Here is a 22,845-nt window from a genome sequence, read left to right as displayed (position 1 = left end):
GACTTTTCCACCATTGTGGCGCCTATTACTGCTTTCACTAAGAAGGGTGCTAACCCGTCCAAGTGGTCTGAAGAAGCCATGCAAGCATTTCATCTTTTAAAACAAAGGTTCATCTCTGCGCCTGTTCTGAAACAGCCTGACATCGACTCTCCTTTCATCTTAGAGGTGGATGCCTCCTCCGTTGGAGTAGGAGCGGTGTTATCTCAGAGGGCTAAAGATGGCCATTTACACCCTTGCAGTTTCTTCTCCCAGAAGTTCTCCCCAGCTGAGCGCAACTATGCCATTGGCGACCAGGAGTTGCTAGCCATCAAGCTCGCTCTAGAAGAGTGGAGGTATCTGTTGGAGGGAGCTTCTCATTCAATCACCATACTTACGGACCACAAGAACCTTTTATACCTGAAGGGCGCACAATGTCTCAACCCTCGTCAGGCCAGATGGGCACTTTTCTTTTCCAGGTTCGACTTTAAACTCCAGTTCTGTCCGGGCTCTCAGAATCGCAAGGCCGATGCCCTTTCCCGCTCATGGGAGCAAGAAAATGAGTCAGAGTCTTCAGACAAGCATCCTATTATAAATCCGTTGGCATTCTCCACGGTAGGGATGGACTCTACGCCCCCATCAGGGAAAAGTTTTGTGAAGCCGATGCTAAGGAAGAAGCTCATGCATTGGGCCCATGCTTCCCGTTTTGCCGGACATACAGGTATCCAAAAAACCCTGGAGTTTATCTCTAGGTCCTATTGGTGGCCAACTCTGAAAAAGGACGTCTTGGAGTTTATTGCATCTTGCCCAAAGTGTGCCCAACATAAAGTATCCCGCCAGTCGCCTGCGGGGCAACTGGTTCCACTATCCGTTCCCCGTCGACCATGGACCCACTTGTCGATGGATTTCATTACAGACTTACCCATGTGCAACAAGTTCAATACCATCTGGGTGGTAGTTGACCGGTTCACCAAGATGGCACACTTCATTCCTCTCACCGGTCTTCCGTCAGCTTCCAAGTTGGCTCAAGTATTCATACAAGAGATCTTCCGACTCCACGGTCTTCCTGAAGAAATTATCTCAGATCGAGGAGTTCAATTCACAGCCAAATTCTGGCGAAGTTTATGTCAAGTCCTCCAAGTCAAGCTAACGTTTTCCACGGCTTACCATCCTCAGACCAATGGTCAAACCGAGAGGGTGAATCAGGACTTGGAGACCTTCCTCCGCATCTATGTGTCCTCCTCTCAAGATGACTGGGTTCAATTACTTCCCTGGGCCGAGTTCTGTCATAACAACCAGTATCATTCTTCATCTGCTTCAACACCATTCTTCACTAACTTTGGATTCCACCCTAAAGTCCCTGAGTTCCAACCGCTTCCAGCAACTTCTGTTCCCGCAGTGGATATCACCTTGCATCAGTTTGCCAATATCTGGAAGAGCGTACGATCAGCTCTGCTCAAGGCATCGTTCAGGTACAAGAAGTTTGCGGATAAGAAGCGTCGAGCAGTTCCTGCTCTCAAGGTGGGTGATCGGGTATGGTTATCCACGAAGAATTTGAGGTTAAGAGTTCCCAGTATGAAGTTTGCACCTCGCTATATCGGTCCTTTCAAGATTGAACAAGTCATCAATCCTGTTGCTTACAGACTCCAGTTGCCTCCCTTCTTAAAAATACCCAGGACATTCCATGTTTCCCTGTTGAAACCGCTGATCTTGAATCGGTTTCATTCCTCACTTCCTCCAACTCCGAAAGTCCAAACTCAACGAGGCGTTGAGTATGAAGTGGCCAAGATCCTGGACTCACGTCACCGTTACGGTCAACTACAATATCTTATTGACTGGAAGGGTTATGGTCCTGAGGAACGTTCATGGACCAATGCCTCTGATGTCCATGCTCCTGCCTTGGTCCGGAGATTCCATTCCAAGTTTCCTCAAAAGCCAAAGAAGTGTCCTGGGGCCACTCCTAAAGGGGGGGGTGCTGTCACGATCCGGGTATCTGGACGCCATTTCTTACCCATCAGATGCCTCCTAAGGCTGGCTCAGCGCTCCAGGACCGGATCCCATCTGTTATCCTGATGTGTACATTCCTGTATCCTCTCCTGTCACTCTGGGACGCTGTCACAGTAAACGCCATATTACACCTGGCATGGCGTCTCCCGCGGCCTCCGCCGCCGTCCCTGAACTTCTGCATGCAGAGTGTCGGAGTGGCGATTACGTCAGCCTGGCGCCTCCTGTCTCCGGTGGCCGGCGCCGCCATTACTGTTTTCATTACCACATGGATTACAAACCAAACTTCCCTCCAAGTGTCTGCATGGGCGCAGCCATCTTGGATTCTGTCAGCTGATCATTTCCACCAATCTGTTCTCAGTATTGATAATCTGCATAATTGCCTAGCCAATCCCTTCCTTGCTGCAGGTATAAATACACTGTGCCTGAGCAAGGAAGGCGTCAGTGCTTTGGTTGTCAAACCTAGTTCCTGTTTGTCTCTCTCCTGTGATTGTCTTCCAGGTTCCAGCTCCTGTCTCAAGACTTCCACCATAGAGACCCGCACCAGCATTCCACCTGCGGTGTAGCCTGACTCTCCAATCCATTGTGGATTCATCTGTTTCCAGCTACAACATTACCTGCTTCCAGCTCAGCTTCCAGCAGAGTACAGCTTCCCTTAAAGGGCCGGTGTCCTTTCTACACTTTACCACTCTCCACCGGTATTATTATTTCTCCGCTCTCAAGTTCTACATTTCAGTTCATATTTCATCGCTCCCAAGTTCATTTATTATTTAACTGGTTCCAGCCAGTATCCACTCCGTGCTAACAACAGTCTGGTTCCAGCCAGTATCCACAGCAGCTGTTTTATCTTCAGCAACCCAGCTTTTCCTGGAACACCAGCTGGCACAATCCTGGGTTATCTCCATTGCTACAGTCGGGCCTGGTAAGGACTTTCCATCTAGAAGATCATAAGAACTATCTCACACTACCAGTGCCCTGTGGCTCCTGCCATCCTGTAGTACCCAGGAACTGTATTTATTCTTTGCTGACTTTTACGTTTTCTTTTACTGCTGCTGTGTTGCGGAGTTGTCATAATAAACATCATTGACTTTTATCCAAGTTGTCGTGGTCACGCCTTCGGGCAGTTATTATTCATGTTACTTACATGTCCAGGGGTCTGATACAACCTCCCAGGTTCCGGTACATCTCAGCCCCTACAACTGAGGCTGCCTCCCGTCAGCTCAGGCCCTCAGTTGTGACAAGTATATAGGGAGAGATTGTTGGTCTATTACAAAGTTGAAAGTGTCCGCCAGCGGCTGGGCTATCTGCGGGGACAATATATTGTAAAATTCATTTGAAAATCCATCAGGGCCCGGCGCCGAGGCTAGTTTCAACTTTCCAATAGCCCAAGAGATCTCTTCAGGGGAGATGGGATTCGTCAGGGTCGTCATTAACTTTTCTGGCACTTGCGGTAAGGTAAGGGAATTCCAATAAGAAGAAAGAGAAGAGGTAGGGGTTGAAGAGGAGGGGGGAGGCAAAGGGGGGGTTGGGGTAGAGTCCCCTAATGACTCCTCTGGAACCGCTTCCGGGGCTGAGTACAGAGACTGGTAGAAACATTTCATAGTTTCGACTATCTGTGAGTCAGAGTCAGTCTTGGAGCCGTCTGGACGTAACAAAGGGTGAACAACCGTATGCGGTCTAGACCCTTGTAACAGATTTGTTAAGAGTTTTCCAACTTTATTCCCAAACTTATAAAATTTGGAATACACATTGAAAAGGTATTTGTCTCCTGAAGCTTGGAGAAATTCATTATAGGTTAGTTTAGTTTCAAGGTAAGCAGCTTTGTGAGCTGGTGAAGGGTGCGACTTGAACATTTGGAACGCAGTAGAGAGTTTCTCTTGCAACTGCAAATATTCTTGTTTATGGCGCCTTTTGGTATTTGCGACAAAGGCTATCAGTTCGCCTCGAAGGACCGTCTTGGCCGTTTGCCAAAAAAGAGGGGGGTTAGTAGAGGAATGGGATGTATTTATTTCTGCGTAATTGTTCCATGCAGTCAGGAGTTTTTGTTTTAGACCCTGGGATTGAAACATGTGGGAGGGGAATCTCCATATCGGAGGGGCAGTTTTAATTTTTGCAAGAACTAATTTTGCTGTGATCAGCGAGTGATCTGATAAAAGGGAGGGTTCTATCTCTACCGAGGTAAGGGAAGGGAACAAGGATTCAGCAAGTAGTATATAGTCTATCCTGGACCAAGTATTGTGGGTTAGTGATAAGCAAGTAAAATCCCTCTCCGTGGGATTGAGTGCCCTCCAAGAATCTATTAAGTTAAGATCTTTGCTGAGATAGGGAACTCCCAATCTAGGGAGAGGAGTCTGCCGCTTAGAGGGAGGGGATCTGTCCAGATATTGAGAAGGTATTAAATTTAGATCTCCACATACAATCAAGGAGGACATGTCGTATTTATGTAGATGTGTGAGGAGTTCCACAAAAAAGGATTTTTTGTATTGAGTAGGGGCATAAACATTACAAATAGTGAAGGAGGTGCCTGCATGGGAAAGGGATAGAGTAAGGTATCTACCAAGCGGGTCAGCAAAGGCTGAGGTCACCTGCAAATTCAAAGCTTTTTTTGCTAGTACTGCCACACCACATGACTTAGTATTGAAGGACGCTGAACCTAACACTGACCAATTCATAATTTGTAGCTTTTTCACTTCGTCTGGCATCAAATGGGTTTCCTGTAAACATATAAGATCAACATTGTGTTTGTTAAGGTAAGTAAAGAGTTTACGGCGCTTAGCCGGTGTATGGATACCTCTAATATTAAGAGAGCCTATATTAAGAGACATTAAAGTGGTCTTTAAGTGGTAGCTGCAAGCGAAAGTCAGAGAGAGAAAAGTGAAGAAAAAAGAAGGAAAAAACACAGGGGGAGGGGGAGACAAAGGACACGGGGAACCAAGCCATTCCTACAAATAGACTAACGGACCTCCAGAAAAATCCCTGGTACCTGAATCGGTGTGATTCTAGATATCAGGGGGGTCTCTTAATAACAGAATTTCAAAACAAACTATGAACGGCAGAGCTCCGCTCTCCGAGCTACTTCTTTAAACATATAGTATTCAAACCCAGGTAAGGACATCCAGACAACATGGACTGCCTTCCCATTATAACATTATTATATTATATAAGTGTATAGAGGGGTGAACAACTTCGCGGTGTTAGTCAGGGGTATACACTCATCAGGTCTAAGATTAAACGCATGGCATATGCCTCATTTCAGGGATACCAATAAATGCTAAAGTCAAATTCCAGGTAATAGGTTTACGGGAGTCTCACACAGCCATATCATCGGGTTCTGCAGTGGGATCAGTCCCTATCTCTTCAGACTCTTCTTTGAGATAAGCTGCAGCATCCGCTGCGTTAGAAAAATCAGCAAAGCCTGACGCCGTGAATATTCTGAGTTTGGCCGGGAATAACATATGAAACTTGCGGTTTGTTTGTATCAGCGTGGTGCACACCGTTGAGAAGGAACGTCGCGCTCTGGAAAGTTCTACAGAAAAGTCTTGGAACAGTCGCAGGGTGTGGGATTCCCAAGTGAGAGGGTTGTGTTTTCTAGAAGCAGACCAAAGCACCTGTTTATGCAGGAAGTTCAGTGTTTTAAAAATGACAACCCTCGGTTTATGTGCTGAGGCAGTTTTCACTTCTCCCATCCTGTGCACTCTTTCAATCACTATATCCGAGCATTCAGATTCAACATGTAGTAATTTAGGTAGTGTGTGACGGACAAAAAATTCCAACTGCGTCCCTTTGATGGATTCAGGGAGTCCGGTGATACGTAGGTTATTACGTCGTGTCCTGTTTTCAATATTGTCCAGCTTATCAGACATGCGTTTATTCTCTAATAACAAGTCTTTGACTGACTTTTCTAGTGTATGGATATCATCCATGTTCTGGCAAGCGGGAGATCTGTGTGGTAATGTCTACAACCGCTTTCTGTAATAACGGCGCCATAGTGGCTTGCATAGCTTTAGTGAGTTCTTCATATGTGAGGGAAGCTGTTAGTTTACCGTCTGGCATACCTCCGATCCCTTCCGTGGCTGAGATAGATTTCTTCGCCGCTGGCGTCCCCGGACCCGTGTCTGTGTCGGGCGCCATATTGTGGTCGCCGCGCCGTTTCTCCTGGCGCTGCTGCTGCGGTGCCGGAGGCTTTTTTGCGGGTGGTGGGGGGCCCAAAAACTTGTCCATATCAATGCCCGATCTGTAGGGAGACCGGGAGCGGTGTCTCGCGGAGGCTGACAGGGTTAGAGCTGGGTGAAGCAGCGTGGAGAGCGGAGCTGCAGGGAGCAGCTGTTCACTCTCCCATGCTGGAACCGGAAGTCCAACAACATTACGTAGTTATCGGTACATGTAGAAAAAAAATAATACAGGTTGAGTATCCCTTATCCAAATATTCCGAAATACGGAATATTCCGAAATACGGACTTTTTTGACTGAGATTGAGATAGTGAAAACTTTGTTTTTTGATGGCTCAGTGTACACAAACTTTGTTTAATACACAAAGTTATTAAAAATATTGTATTAAATGACCTGCAGACTGTGTGTATAAGGTGTATATGAAACCTAAATGAATTGTGTGAATGTAGACACACTTTGTTTAATACACAAAGTTACAAAAAATATTGGCTAAAATGACCTTCAGGCTGTGTGTATAAGGTGTATATGTAACATAAATGCATTCTGTGCTTAGATTTAGGTCCCATCACCATGATATCTCATTATGGTATGCAATTATTCCAAAATACGGAAAAATCCCATATCCAAAATACCTCCGGTCCCAAGCATTTTGGATAAGGGATACTCAACCTGTAATGACATACAATGTGTGATATTGTTTAAAGATTCGATGTTCACAAGAAATATAGACAAATGGTATATTTGGTATGTTTTATGGATAATAGGGATCTTGTGATGTCTTGCGTACCCCACTCACACTGGAATAAGTGTCGATGTGTCCATAAAGGTATCTTTTAAATAGTGGTAGGCACAACTTTCAGGTTATCAGACATCAATTTGAAGTGAACTAATCAAGCACAGGCGTACCCCAAACTCACACAGAAGGTATGGTGGACACTCCTTGAAAGGTATCTTTGTGTTAGATATAGATGAAGCGTACCCCAACTCACACTGGAACTGGATGATCTGCTCCTATCAAGGTATCTTTATTCAATCGTGGAGCTCCTATCCAAACTTTGATGGTTTGACTCGATAGCTCACAAATATGCAGAAAAAAGAACACAATGGCGGACAATGTGTAGTATTATTGTTGCAATTCCGAGTGCACCAATTGAGAGGCACTGTTATCTTGGTGAATAATAGTGGATAGCCAATATCTCGCATACCTCACTAACACCACAGGATTTAGATGGTGATGTGCCCGTGAAGATATTCTTTACATTACAGTGTATCCAAAATATAATAATTCACCCAGGCGTACCAAACTCACAAGAAATACATGTCAGGCACTCCTATCAAGGTATCTTTACACCAAATTTCTTAGCAGTAGGCGTACCCAAACTCACGTTGGAAGGGTACGGATGAATCCTATCAAGGTATCTTTAGCACTGGTGTGGTTACCCGGTCTTTTAAAGATTTCATCAATCAGTGCATGGCAATGAGGGGAATCTGGTAATATTCACTGATGCCAATGCGTGATTATATCCAAGAAATTCAAAAATGTACGGTAGTATAAAAAAAGTTTTTAATCCATTCCAGAAAGAAAGTTTAAAAAATGCATAAAATACATGAAAAATACATAAATAAATCTTAAAAAATCAAAAAAATTCTCTCTCTATCGAGAAGAATCCTTCCAAGAAAGAATATGGAATAAGGCTACTCACAGTCCAGATAATGTCGACGCGTTTCGGTCAGTGGATTATTATAATTTGGATACACTGTAATGTAAAGAACATCGACACTTATTCCAGTGTGAGTGGGGTACGCAAGACATCACAAGATCCCTATTATCCATAAAACATACCAAATATACCATTTGTCTATATTTCTTGTGAACATCGAATCTTTAAACAATATCACACATTGTATGTCATTATTATTTTTTTCTACATGTACTGATAACTACGTAATGTTGTTACTGGATGAAATCACAATTCTTCCCTGTTGAGTGAATCAACTTCGAGATCACCCTTCTTTCAAAGGAACGTATTGTATAGTGATGAGCGGGTTCGGTTCCTCGGAATCCGAACCCCCCCGAACTTCAGCCTTTTTACACGGGTCCGAGGCAGACTCGGATCTTCCCGCCTTGCTCGGTTAACCCGAGCGCGCCCGAACGTCATCATCCCGCTGTCGGATTCTCGCGAGACTCGGATTCTATATAAGGAGCCGCGCGTCGCCGCCATTTTCACACGTGCATTGAGATTGATAGGGAGAGGACGTGGCTGGCGTCCTCTCCGTTTAGAATAGAAATAGATAGAGAGTGAGAGTGAGACACTTGATTTACTGGAGCTTAGGAGTACTCAGAGAGTGCAGAGTTTACTAGTGACTGACCAGTGACCACCAGTGCAGTTTTATTATTATTTAATATAATCCGTTCTCTGCCTGAAAAAAAACGATACACAGTGACACAGTATACCATATCTGTGCTCAGCCTCAGTGTGCTGCATCATCTATGTATATCTGACTGTGCTGAGTGCTCACTGCTCACACAGCTTAATTGTGGGGGAGACTGGGGAGCAGTTATAGCAGGAGTACATTAACAGTGCACACTTTTGCTGCCAGTGTGCCACTGCCAGTGTGACTGAACAGTGACCACTGACCACCAGTATATTGTGATTGTCTGCCTGAAAAAGTTAAACACTCGTCGTGTGGTGTTTTTATTCTATAAACGCATTCTGCTGACAGTGTCCAGCAGGTCCGTCATTATATAATATATACCTGTCCGGCTGCAGTAGTGATATATATATATATATTTTATATCATTATCATCCAGTCTATATTAGCAGCAGACGCAGTACGGTAGTCCACGGCTGTAGCTACCTCTGTGTCGGCAGTCGCTCGTCCATCCATAATTGTATACCACCTACCTGTGGTGTTTTTTTTTCTTTCTATCTTCTTGATACTAGTAGCTTACTTTAGGAGTCTGCAGTGCTGACAGTGTCCAGCAGGTCCGTCATTATATAATATATACCTGTCCGGCTGCAGTAGTGATATATATATATTTTTTATATCATTATCATCCAGTCTATATTAGCAGCAGACGCAGTACGGTAGTCCACGGCTGTAGCTACCTCTGTGTCGGCAGTCGCTCGTCCATCCATAATTGTATACCACCTACCTGTTGTGTTTTTTTTTTCTATCTTCTTGATACTAGTAGCTTACTTTAGGAGTCTGCAGTGCTGACAGTGTCCAGAAGGGTCCGTCATTATATAATATATACCTGTCCGGCTGCAGTAGTGATATATATATATTTTTATATCATTATCATCCAGTCTATATTAGCAGCAGACGCAGTACGGTAGTCCACGGCTGTAGCTACCTCTGTGTCGGCAGTCGCTCATCCATCCATAAGTATACTAGTATCCATCCATCTCCATTGTTTACCTGAGGTGCCTTTTAGTTGTGCCTATTAAAATATGGAGAACAAAAATGTTGAGGTTCCAAAAATAGGAAAAGATCAAGATCGACTTCCACCTCGTGCTGAAGCTGCTGCCACTAGTCATGGCCGAGCCGATGAAATGCCATCAACGTCGTCTGCCAAGGCCGATGCCCAATGTCATAGTACAGAGCATGTAAAATCCAAAACACCAAATATCAGTAAAAAAAGGACTCAAAAATCTAAAATAAAATTGTCGGAGGAGAAGCGTAAACTTGCCAATATGCCATTTACCACACGGAGTCGCAAGGAACGGCTGAGGCCCTGGCCTATGTTCATGGCTAGTGGTTCAGCTTCACATGAGGATGGAAGCACTCAGCCTCTCGCTAGAAAAATGAAAAGACTCAAGCTGGCAAAAGCACAGCAAAGAACTGTGCGTTCTTCGAAATCACAAATCCACAAGAAGAGTCCAATTGTGTCGTTTGCGATGCCTGACCTTCCCAACACTGGACGTGAAGAGCATGCGCCTTCCACCATTTGCACGCCCCCTGCAAGTGCTGGAAGGAGCACCCGCAGTCCAGTTCCTGATAGTCAGATTGAAGATGTCAGTGTTGAAGTACACCAGGATGAGGAGGATATGGGTGTTGCTGGCGCTGGGGAGGAAATTGACCAGGAAGATTCTGATGGTGAGGTGGTTTGTTTAAGTCAGGCACCCGGGACGAAACCTGTTGTCCGTGGGAGGAATAGGGCCATTGACATGCCTGGTGAAAATACCAAAAAAATCAGCTCTTCGGTGTGGAAGTATTTCAACAGAAATGCGGACAACATTTGTCAAGCCGTGTGTTGCCTTTGTCAAGCTGTAATAAGTAGGGGTAAGGACGTTAACCACCTCGGAACATCCTCCCTTATACGTCACCTGCAGCGCATTCATCATAAGTCAGTGACAAGTTCAAAAACTTTGGGCGACAGCGGAAGCAGTCCACTGACCAGTAAATCCCTTCCTCTTGTAACCAAGCTCACGCAAACCACCCCACCAACTCCCTCAGTGTCAATTTCCTCCTTCCCCAGGAATGCCAATAGTCCTGCAGGCCATGTCACTGGCAATTCTGACGAGTTCTCTCCTGCCTGGGATTCCTCCGATGCATCCTTGCGTGTAACGCCTACTGCTGCTGGCGCTGCTGTTGTTGCTGCTGGGAGTCGATGGTCATCCCAGAGGGGAAGTCGTAAGACCACTTTTACTACTTCCACCAAGCAATTGACTGTCCAACAGTCCTTTGCGAGGAAGATGAAATATCACAGCAGTCATCCTGCTGCAAAGCGGATAACTGAGGCCTTGGCATCCTGGGCGGTGAGAAACGTGGTTCCGGTATCCATCATTACTGCAGAGCCAACTAGAGACTTGTTGGAGGTACTGTGTCCCCGGTACCAAATACCATCTAGGTTCCATTTCTCTAGGCAGGCGATACCGAAAATGTACACAGACCTCAGAAAAAGACTCACCAGTGTCCTAAAAAATGCAGTTGTACCCAATGTCCACTTAACCACGGACATGTGGACAAGTGGAGCAGGGCAGGCTCAGGACTATATGACTGTGACAGCCCACTGGGTAGATGTATGGACTCCCGCCGCAAGAACAGCAGCCGCGGCACCAGTAGCAGCATCTCGCAAATGCCAACTCTTTCCTAGGCAGGCTACGCTTTGTATCACCGCTTTCCAAAATACGCACACAGCTAAAAACCTCTTACGGCAACTGAGGAAGATCATCGCGGAATGGCTTACCCCAATTGGACTCTCCTGTGGATTTGTGGCATCGGACAACGCCAGCAATATTGTGTGTGCATTAAATCTGGGCAAATTCCAGCACGTCCCATGTTTTGCACATACCTTGAATTTGGTGGTGCAGAATTATTTAAAAAACGAGAGGGGCGTGCAAGAGATGCTGTCGGTGGCCAGAAGAATTGCGGGACACTTTCGGCGTACAGGCACCACGTACAGAAGACTGGAGCACCACCAAAAACGCCTGAACCTGCCCTGCCATCATCTGAAGCAAGAAGTGGTAACGAGGTGGAATTCAACCCTCTATATGCTTCAGAGGTTGGAGGAGCAGCAAAAGGCCATTTAAGCCTATACAACTGAGCACGATATAGGAGGTGGAATGCACCTGTCTCAAGCGCAGTGGAGAATGATTTCAACGTTGTGCAAGGTTCTGCAACCTTTTGAACTTGCCACACGTGAAGTCAGTTCAGACACTGCCAGCCTGAGTCAGGTCATTCCCCTCATCAGGCTTTTGCAGAAGAAGCTGGAGACATTGAAGGAGGAGCTAACACAGAGCGATTCCGCTAGGCATGTGGGGCTTGTGGATGGAGCCCTTAATTCGCTTAACAAGGATTCACGGGTGGTCAATCTGTTGAAATCAGAGCACTACATTTTCGCCACCGTGCTCAATCCTAGATTTAAAACCTACCTTGGATCTCTCTTTCTGGCAGACACAAGTCTGCTGGGGTTCAAAGAACTGCTGGTGACAAAATTGTCAAGTCAAGCGGAATGCGACCTGTCAACATCTCCTCCTTCACATTCTCCCGCAACTGGGGGTGCGAGGAAAAGGCTCAGAATTCCGAGCCCACCCGCTGGCGGTGATGCAGGGCAGTCTGGAGCGACTGCTGATGCTGACATCTGGTCCGGACTGAAGGACCTGACAACGATTACGGACATGTCGTCTACTGTCACTGCATATGATTCTCTCCCCATTGAAAGAATGGTGGAGGATTATATGAGTGACCGCATCCAAGTAGGCACGTCAGACAGTCCGTACTTATACTGGCAGGAAAAAGAGGCAATTTGGAGGCCCTTGCACAAACTGGCTTTATTCTACCTAAGTTGCCCTCCCACAAGTGTGTACTCCGAAAGATTGTTTAGTGCCGCCGCTCACCTTGTCAGCAATCGGCGTACGAGGTTACATCCAGAAAATGTGGAGAAGATGATGTTCATTAAAATGAATTATAATCAATTCCTCCGTGGAGACATTCACCAGCAGCAATTGCCTCCACAAAGTACACAGGGAGCTGAGATGGTGGATTCCAGTGGGGACGAATTGATAATCTGTGAGGAGGGGGATGTACACGGTGATATATCGGAGGATGATGATGAGGTGGACATCTTGCCTCTGTAGAGCCAGTTTGTGCAAGGAGAGATTAATTGCTTCTTTTTTGGTGGGGGTCCAAACCAACCCGTCATTTCAGTCACAGTCGTGTGGCAGACCCTGTCACTGAAATGATGGGTTGGTTAAAGTGTGCATGTCCTGTTTATACAACATAAGGGTGGGTGGGAGGGCCCAAGGACAATTCCATCTTGCACCTCTTTTTTCTTTCATTTTTCTTTGCGTCATGTGCTGTTTGTGGAGTAGTTTTTGGAAGGGCCATCCTGCGTGACACTGCAGTGCCACTCCTAGATGGGCCAGGTGTTTGTGTCGGCCACTAGGGTCGCTTAGCTTAGTCACACAGCTACCTCATTGCGCCTCTTTTTTTCTTTGCGTCATGTGCTGTTTGGGGGGTGTTTTTTTGAAGGGCCATCCTGCGTGACACTGCAGTGCCACTCCTAGATGGGCCAGGTGTTTGTGTCGGCCACTAGGGTCGCTTATCTTAGTCACACAGCTACCTCATTGCGCATCTTTTTTTTCTTCTTTGCGTCATGTGATGTTTGGGGAGTAGTTTTTTGAAGGGCCATCCTGCGTGACACTGCAGTGCCACTCCTAGATGGGCCAGGTGTTTGTGTCGGCCACTAGGGTCGCTTAGCTTAGTCACACAGCTACCTCATTGCGCCACTTTTTTTCTTTGCGTCATGTGCTGTTTGGGGGGTGTTTTTTGGAAGGGCCATCCTGCGTGACACTGCAGTGCCACTCCTAGATGGGCCAGGTGTTTGTGTCGGCCACTAGGGTCGCTTAGCTTACTCACACAGCTACCTCATTGCGCCTCTTTTTTTCCTTCTTTGCGTCATGTGCTGTTTGGGGAGTAGTTTTTGGAAGGGCCATCCTGCGTGACACTGCAGTGCCACTCCTAGATGGGCCAGGTGATTGTGTCGGCCACTTGGGTCGCTTATCTTAGTCACACAGCTACCTCATTGCGCCTCTTTTTTTCTTTGCGTCATGTGCTGTTTGGGGGGTGTTTTTTGGAAGGGCCATCCTGCGTGACACTGCAGTGCCACTCCTAGATGGGCCAGGTGTTTGTGTCGGCCACTAGGGTCGCTTAGCTTAGTCACACAGCTACCTCATTGCGCCTCTTTTTCTTTGCGTCATGTGCTGTTTGGGGGGTGTTTTTTGGAAGGGCCATCCTGCGTGACACTGTAGTGCCACTCCTGGATGGGCCAGGTGTTTGTGTCGGCCACTTGGGTCGCATAGCTTAGCCACACAGCTACCTTATTGCACCTCTTTTTTTCTTTGCGTCATGTGCTGTTTGGGGAGTAGTTTTTTGAAGGGCCATCCTGCGTGACACTGCAGTGCCACTCCTAGATGGGCCAGGTGTTTGTGTCGGCCACTTGGGTCGCTGAGCTTAGTCATCCAGCGACCTCGGTGCAAATTTTAGGACTAAAAATAATATTGTGAGGTGTGAGGTGTTCAGAATAGACTGAAAATGAGTGGAAATTATGGTTATTGAGGTTAATAATACTTTGGGATCATAATGACCCCCAAATTCTATGATTTAAGCTGTTTTTTAGGGTTTTTTTAAAAAAACACCCGAATCCAAAACACACCCGAATCCGACAAAAAAATTTCGGTGAGGTTTTGCCAAAACGCGTTCGAACCCAAAACACGGCCGCGGAACCGAACCCAAAACCAAAACCCGAAAAAATTCCGGTGCTCATCACTAGTATTGTATACATTATTTTTTGTTTAGTCACCTTGTAAGCGCCTAGGACGCATTCTATTGTCTACTTTTTGTGTGAATATTTGTGTTTCATAAATGTGGTGACATTTATTCTTGACATTAGAAGTGTACAGGCAGCTTTTGCGCCAAGAGAACTCGCTTTACTATTTTTTCTTATTTGCAGTCCCAATGCATATGACTGGGCTTGCCGCAGTTAAAACACACCATAGGAGGTAGGGGTTTCCCTTAGCAACAGGACCTGGGTTCTGGGCTATGGTACTGGTTGCCACCCTTGCTTAGCTTGGGTTAATTTTAAAAGAGTAAGATACTGCTCAATCACTACTGCTAACACCTGATATGGCTGGGGATCAGCCTGCAGGGCCCAGTGTTGTACCCATATAGCATGGTCCAAAGCAAAAATCTCTACTAATCGTGGAGCTGTATACCTCTCTGGCTGTAGTCACACTTTACTCAGTCTGACTAGCTTGGCCAGCTAAACTCTTGGAGGCTCAGAAGGGTTCAGCCTCCAAGCATGGAACTCCTGGGGTTTAGTGGGGCCCGTCACCCCAACCCTGCTGAGTATGGCCTCCTTTACACAAGGGTATGGCTAGCTTCAGCTACTATCAGGTTAGTATTAGCTCGCTAGGATTTCCCTGTGAAACAGGGAGCTAATCTGGCAGCCCATTCCTCCTCTGGCCACATTAACCATGCGGCAGTGCATTCAAAAGTGCACAAGAAAGCCTTAATATCATCTGAGGCTGTGAGTTTTTGTAACACCTCACGATCTAGCCCACTTTTTCTAATTTTCTTCAACTCCTCATGCAGTAGCTGGATCTGTGTTTGCTGCCCCTGTATCTAATTTTGCTGCCTCTGAATTCGAGCTTGCTCAGCAGCCAGATTTTGTTAGCCAGCAGCCAGATTCTGTTGGCCAGCAGCCAGATTTGCTGGCCTTTACCCAATTCAGCAAACACCTTCAAAACTTCGTCCATATTTCTCTGCTTCTTATATACAAATTTAGCAGGCCTAATTAACTGGCTAGGGCAGAGGTTCTCAAACTCGGTCCTCGGGGGTCCACACAGTGCATGTTTTGCAGGTCTCCTCACAGAATCGCAAGGGAAATAATTAGCTCCACCTGTGGACCTTTTAAAATGTGTCAGTGAGTAATTAACACACCTGTGCACCTGCTGGGTTACCTGCAAAACATGCACTGTGTGGGCTCCCGAGGACTGAGTTTGAGAACCTCTGGGCTAGGGTAAGCCAGATTCCCAGCACACTATCCTACTGGTTTTCTTTAACAGTGCATACAATTCCCTAGGCTCCTGGCCCCATATACAGAAATTAGTAACCACTTTATAGTGTGCACAGCTTGGGGAAAAAAACACATATACAAGTATCCATTGCTTTTAAATATACATACTCACCAAACCACAGTGCTGGTAGCATCCTGCAATGCGTCTCACTGCCACTGTGGGTGGCCCTGTGTAGGGTTTGCTGTTGATACCGTCTAGCAATTTCAGTCCATGTTCGAGTGCCACACGTGACAGAAATCACATAGATGGGGTAAAGTCCAACAAACTTTTATTTCCAACTCAGCCAGGATACAGCTACATATGCAGGATTTGCATGTCAGCTTTACAGGCAGTTCTCACAACAGCATATAACAGTCCAAATACTGGTAATCACAAACAGTGCAGAATCAGAACCTGAATCAGAATCAGCTTTATTGGCCAGGTATACTTGTGTATACTAGGAATTTGTCTTCGGTTTGCTATACAACAGCTAAGTAGGTAACAGATAAGCATGGGGTGTATGTTCCAAATGGCTCTTAACATAACCCTACTTCTGCCTATCACCTGGGCACTAACTTGTGTCAGATGCAATGTCTCTGTTCACTGTAAACATACTTAACGGCAGATTACAGGTACTGATAATTAATTAGCCTAGTTTCTGGCTGACAACTGATTGAGACCTTTCAGTCCTCCTGCTGCTGCTCTGCTAAACCTGGGAAATCCTGATGTCCACATTAACTCCATGCGAAACTATGCTAATTGTATGTGTGAACATACATATATACATGCATACATACAGATGTGTCCCGCTACAGCCTTGGTGTTTCTATTAGCGCGCTGTTGTAGGATTGCGATGCATACACAGTGCAGCATGCCGTATGCATGCGCATTGCAAGTGGCTCCCATTCACTACAGTATATATTGTAGCTTTGGCAATGCGTACATTATGCTGTACCACAGTTTAAATGCAGTGATGCGAACACATTGCAGCCAGGGGCAAAGGGTATACATCTATATATTTGTATGCTCCTTATTGTGTTCCATTCCCCCATCTGTAAGTTCATTACTGCCCCCACCCTCCTCCATATGTACTACATTGTGCCCCATTGCCTGTGTTTTCCCTATTATCCTGTTTACAAATGCAAACCACACATTGGGCTGTATTGATTTGTACTGTCTGTGGTCTCGCAGAAACCTCCATGAGTTACCTACCTATAAGTGATTTCCTTGTTTTCCCTTGTAATTGGCATGGTTCCTCTTACAGGTGGCAGCAGCACCTACAGGTGGGTGCAGACATGTAGTCAGGTGCTGCTTGCTGCTGGATAGCTGGGATACAGGGCCTGGAGGAGGTGCATAAGGGCTATGAGGAGAGGCCATGGGGGCATCCCTCGGGAGCCATAGTTGCATCTGCCTCCTATGTGCCTTCACATGACTTGATGTTACACGTGTCAGTACGGAGGAAGTGTTGAGAAACTATGTGGTACAGCCTGATAGCGGTGACTTCATCTGATTAGACCTGCAGCAGCCAGCGCAGTGTAAAAGGAAGAGGCCGCATACAAAGACATCCTTCAGCCTTTTGCTAGATGAATTCAATGGTGCTAGACAGGTGCCGGCACCCTTAGGCAGCTGCCTAAAACTGCCAAATGGGCTCCCTGGTAAGGACTCTACCAAATCTGGATATACAGTAGCTGCAATCTATGGATTAGCACCAGCCAGTGCCGTAACTAGACTTTTTAGCGCTGTGTGCAAGTAACCGCAACTGCGCCCCCCCCCCCCCCCTGTCATGTTTTGAAATGAATGCTACCTCTCCCCCCTCCCCATCCCTTCCTATAATTCACACACCGCTAGTTACGCCACTGCCAGAGCGGCAACTAGACATTTTGGTGCCCTCTGCCAGAAAGAGAATTGCCCCCCCTCCGTTAGCCACATTACACTGCATGGTCACATTACACAGCACGGTAGCGTCCGCCAGTTACATTACACAGCACAGTTGCGTCCGCCAGTTACATTACACAGCACGGTAGCGTCCACCAGTTACATTACACCGCACGGTAGCGTCCGCCAGTTACATTACACAGCACGGTAGCGCCTGCAGTCACATTACACCGCACGGTAGCGTCCGCCAGTTACATTACACCGCACGGTAGCGCCTGCAGTCACATTACACCGCACATTAGCGTCCATTAGTTACATTACACCGCACGGTAGCGTCCGCCAGTTACATTACAAAGCACGGTAGCACCTGCAGTCACATTACACCGCACATTAGCGTCCATTAGTTACATCACACCGCACGGTAGCGTCCGCCAGTTACATTACACAGCACGGTAGCACCTGCAGTCACATTACAACGCACATTAGCGTCCATTAGTTACATTACACCGCACGGCAGCGTTCATTAGTCACATTACACCAGACAGTAATACTCCAAATATATATATATAGTTTTATACCATAGCAGAAAAATATTTACACATAATCTTATGTATTCAATTTACAGGGGACATTACATAAATGTATGTGCAGTTTATCTTTTTTTCTTTATTATAGATAAACTACACAGTAGTTTATCTAATAAGTCACTGAGAGAAAGTCCAGAATTTCCAAACACAAGAAAAGTAGTTTGTTGTTGTATTTATGTTGTTTTACTGGAATAAGTAGTAACTAGCAGCACATACCTACAATATAAGGAGCACTTGCACGAGGGGTGGGAGGGAATGGAGGGAGAGACTTCACTTGCTGTGATAAGCAGCAGCTGCAGCCGTCGTCTCTCCTGTACCCGGAAGTCAGTGTACAGTGCAGGAGAGCAGGAGGAGGGGGGGTGGAGCAGAGCCCAGCAGCACACGGAGGACGGAGAGACTCTCACACACAGATTGCCCAGCGCTGCCTGCTCTGCCTGTGATCTATATTAGCAGCGCTGCCTCCGGCGGGGAAGGAGCCGGGCGCAGCGCTACTAATATACTGTACACTACAGCGGGCAGCGCAGCAGCTAATCAGTGTGGATGCTGATGGTGCGCCCACAGCGCGATTGCGCTGTGTGCAATGCCCCCTCAGCACACACCTAGTTACGGCACTGGCACCAGCAGCTGCAAGGTATGCTATGTTAAAGGTTGCACTCTGCTTTCTACTTGAATGAGGAATATGGCTGTTACATTGCCTTAGCTCTACTATTCCCCTATAAACTGCAACCTATTCCTGGCCAGGAGAGGAGATTATTAACACACTGGCCTTAGCATATATAACAAAACAAAACACCTGCACATTCTATATCTATATGCACATCTCCTGAAATATTGCTCACTTATAAGGACTTTGGGGTACAAATAAGCACAAGGACTTATATGTTATACCAGCTGTAATTTTAGTTGGTTCATTAATTTATTACTATTTTATATTTATACTGTATTACATTACTATTTTAATAATACATTTATATTTGTTAGTGCTTTCACGTGTATTGTTATGTTTTTATATCTGTGGGTTGAGTATCCACTGCTCTGAAATCTGCAAACATCAAATTTGTATTAAGCACTGAATACTTATTGGTGTCAGGATTTTATTCTAATCGGATTTCTTAGCAAATCAGTGTTTCACCATTATGTAGTGCAGGGAACCATGTGGGAAATGTCATATCACATATAGTGGTGTACATGCTGTACAGAAAGTCTGGTATGGCTCAGGTCACTGCATTTTTTTATTTTACCAAGACCATGGACTACTAAATTGGCCAGGGGACTAAGCAAAGCAAAGGAGTAGGCAAGTATGAAGTGTGAGTGAATATATTTGGATACTTCAAATGCCATTGCTGAGTAAGAACACCCAAACTCATATCGATTTATACAGCCCCTCTCTCTACACCAAATTGATCAACATGTTAAAGATTAAGTTATATATATAACTTGCATTATCACTGTTATTGTACAATTGTTCATAACATCTGTAACTATTAAAATACAAGTGTTAAGTTCGATTAACTTACAGGGAAAAGCAGTACCTTGTTACACTAGGGTTTGGGCCACTGCAGCCGCTAAGCATACGCTAATAACCTATAAGATGTGTATGCACGTTGAGTAAACATGCCGACACGCTGTGCGCACAATGCAGCGACACGTGTGGCTGGATACACCTTATACCCCAAACAAGAATGGAATGCGACACCAGTAGTTAAATGTAATGTTGTGGTCCAACGTATCAACAGTATTTACTCAAAAGATATACACAGAAGATACAACAATATCACAGAGAAGAGCTACAACCAATAATACATACGTCTGTTCGCGAGCGCTCCTGGACCCAGGACTCAGTCAGTCTTAGCAAGATGACCTTCAGAGAATAAGCACTGAGCCTGGTCAGGAAGCCTCTTTTAAACAATGGGTCCAAATACAATACTATTGGAAATGTAAGCTCTTCTTCCATTGGTCCGGGGGTGGGACATATCCAGTACACTGGAAATCATTGGTCGGCTCAACTGGTGGGTAATGACTAAGTCCTGAGATGTGATTACTGTTGTTTACATCTGGGTTCCCGCCCCAAGTCCAGTTAAACCCAACACATTATCATACGAGTAATATACATGAATCCGGTATTGCTAATAACTTATTGCCGCAATATGAGACAATATCCTGATGCCCACCGGATTACTGCTTATGTGACCCTGAACAATATGATCCCACACATGATATATTTATTTATTCCCATTCTCGTGATATGTGTGTGTATATATATATATATATATATATATATGTGAGTGCAAAGTCCACGGCACTCCCTATTCCCAAAGGTCAATGTGACAACAATGATAGAGCCGGTGCCCTCCCTGGTAACAGCGGGCGCTGTGTCCAATATTGAATGCAGAATCGGGCGGCACTCTCGGCGTACAAATAAAGACAGACAAGCAAGTCTGATGTTCAATCAACGTTTCAATGTCAAAGCGGCATTTTCGTCCTGACGAAAATGCCGCTTTGACATTGAAACGTTGATTGAACATCAGACTTGCTTGTCTGTCTTTATTTGTATGCCGAGAGTCCCGCCCGATTCTGCATTCTATATATATATATATATAGTTTCCTGCTATTACAATTATGTTATGAAATATATATAAACCATGGGTTAGATGTGTTTAAACTATGTGTACGAGAATATAAATGTTATACATTTGATATATCATACATCAATGTCTGGTCTGTAATGTCACTTTTTGGTAGTCTTGAAAGGTATTAAGCAAACAAGGGTCTGGCTTGTGTTTGTGTATGTTATATTGTGTTCTTGTGTGTTCTGACCTCTAGTGTAACAATGACAGTCCAGTATCTATTGACTATTGAATATACAACTCTCAAACAATTGGGGCAAACAATGGTATTTACACATTCCCTCAGTCCAAGGTCCATCTTCCATGGACACAATGCCTGCTTAAACAAGACAGTCTGATATGTTTAAAAAACACTGTTTGTATTGTATTCCTGGAAGTATCACCTTTGGATGTGTGTGAGATAGAGATTTGCTATTTTGTGACAATATGATATTAATTAACACATGCATCTTCTACCGTAATGCGCACAGTAACTTGCCATTATGGTCATTTGCACCCTACCAAATCGATGCATCCATTAATAGATGCCATGGCGTATGCTAAATATTGAAATATGCAATTTTGACGTCGACCGATCACCCTTTGATAGTAACCAAAACTATCACATATATTTCAAATTCATATTTCATAATACATATACACAACCTTTGAATAAGTACCTTAGAACAGGAGGAAGAGTTGTAGGTGGGAATATAAAGCATAGTGGGATAGAAAAAAAATGTGTATGTATGAGTATGTATTTGAGGGGAATGTATCATCATGCTGTGTAAGTTCTACAAAAGCTTCAAGGTTCTGCGAAGTATACATTTAATCCTTCTTATCCCGTATTTAGGGGTTGTACATGGTTCAAACAAACATTTACAGAGCTCTTTATTGACAAGGGCTTTTCTAGCTGCCCTCATCTTGTTCAGCTTATTAATAAATGGGGAGCACATTTATCTGATGATACATGCGGGGGGAAGTATGTGTATGCCATTATGTGTGGGTAACGTTCTTGCATCGGCTATGTGTGTTATTAACTGAAGATTGCAGAGATGAGGGTAAGACAACACTTATAAAGGTACATACACCTAAATCAGGGTACACTGATGTCATTTCCGGTTAGTAGATTTCTGTGTAGAGGGGGAAACAAAAATAAATAGTGAAAGAAACAGATCATGATATTCATTTACATTACTTATCACAACACTGTTTCTATTGTTGGATAGTATATCATATCTGCCACATTTACAACGCCCTCACTCCTTAGACTCATCAAATTTTATTATGCCTTTTTCGCCGCATCAAAATCTGAACACATTTAAATATCAGGCCGATAATTATGACAACACCAAGGATACTAAGAAGAAACTTCCCCACATTTGCAATTAAACCTTGTGCTCACTCTCCTAACCCAGAGAACCATTTGAGTGGGTTCAACCATGAGGCCTATCCAGTCAATTAATTACCCACAGCCGCTAAAATTAGATTGTGTTTCCTTCTAAACTCCCACTTCAACTGCAAGATCTCGTCCATCTTCTGATCAATGATCTCCGTTGTGTCCTTAGTACTGTTTGTAATATACGTGCAGCACTTCACACCATATTGAGTTGCCAAAGTAACACAATATCCACCTGTCACGTCCGTGAAGTAATTTAATACCATTCTGTGTTGTACCAGTGCCTTCTTGTAGGCCTGTAGTTCCCTACCCGTATACCTGAAGATGTCGTCATACATCTCAGTGATATTATCTATCAAGTTCGCTAGCGCATGGATATACCTATAATTTATGATTCCTCTGGCAGTATGGATAATATCTAATGCAAGAAGAATCTGAATCCCGGTGGATTCATGTATCAAATTAGATGCTGCGAGCTCTCTCCTATCTATGAGGTGTCTCCTGAAAATTTGTTCGTAGTGGGTGTGAGTATAAGGAGGTGGAGCGTTGCGGTGAATGTCTTTCATTTTGTCATGTGCAATGGTCATGACTTCTGGTAGTACTCTGCCTATGTAACACAACCCTTCAGAGCTCGGAGTAAGACACTTGTACGCCTTCCTTCCACA

The 22,845-nt window shown here is 45.0% G+C and overlaps 1 long non-coding RNA gene across 1 annotated transcript in view; it reads right to left on the bottom strand.

The window, feature by feature from the left end:
- LOC135056028 (uncharacterized) overlaps positions 1-18,579 on the bottom strand; it is a 47,796-nt gene extending 29,217 nt beyond the window's left edge. Inside the window, exon 1 of the long non-coding RNA XR_010243873.1 lies at positions 18,392-18,579. This is a non-coding gene — a long non-coding RNA (uncharacterized LOC135056028). The remainder of the gene's footprint in view (positions 1-18,391) is intronic.
- Positions 18,580-22,845: the final 4,266 nt, after the last annotated feature.

This window comes from Pseudophryne corroboree, chromosome 1 (assembly GCF_028390025.1).
Source record: "Pseudophryne corroboree isolate aPseCor3 chromosome 1, aPseCor3.hap2, whole genome shotgun sequence".
Lineage (NCBI taxonomy): Eukaryota > Metazoa > Chordata > Amphibia > Anura > Myobatrachidae > Pseudophryne > Pseudophryne corroboree.
The sequence above is the reverse complement of the archived record's forward strand: the minus strand, read 5'-3'. Positions and strand labels throughout refer to the sequence as shown.